The 297-nt window shown below is 69.7% G+C and overlaps 1 non-coding gene across 1 annotated transcript; it reads right to left on the bottom strand.

Annotated features, from left to right (window-relative positions):
• Positions 1-133: 133 nt before the first annotated feature.
• TRNAS-AGA (transfer RNA serine (anticodon AGA)) lies at positions 134-215 on the bottom strand. The gene has a single exon. It is a non-coding gene; the product is annotated as a tRNA-Ser (tRNA).
• Positions 216-297: the final 82 nt, after the last annotated feature.

The raw sequence follows: 297 nt of genomic DNA, 5'->3' as shown, positions 1-297 counted from the left end.
GGGGCTCGTGAAAAGACTATTGGAAAAGCAGGGTGGACGCGCGGAGGCTCTGGGGCGCGCTCTGAAGAGCCGGGCGGGGAAGGGTGAGGCCCGGCGCTGAGAGCGGAGGTGGTGTCCCCAAAGAGGGGAGCCGCGTAGTCGGCAGGATTCGAACCTGCGCGGGGAGACCCCAGTGGAGTTCTAGTCCATCGCCTTCACCGCTCGGCCACGACGACGTGCGAGCCGGCGCGCTCGCTGGCCAAGGAGCCTCCGGCGAGGGCCACGGGCTCTCCCACCAGGCGCCCTCGGACCTCACTC

Source organism: Leptonychotes weddellii, unplaced genomic scaffold, assembly GCF_054177405.1.
Source record: "Leptonychotes weddellii isolate Sample4059 unplaced genomic scaffold, ASM5417740v2 HiC_scaffold_180799, whole genome shotgun sequence".
Classification (NCBI taxonomy): domain Eukaryota; kingdom Metazoa; phylum Chordata; class Mammalia; order Carnivora; family Phocidae; genus Leptonychotes; species Leptonychotes weddellii.
This window is presented reverse-complemented; position numbering and strand designations above follow the sequence as displayed.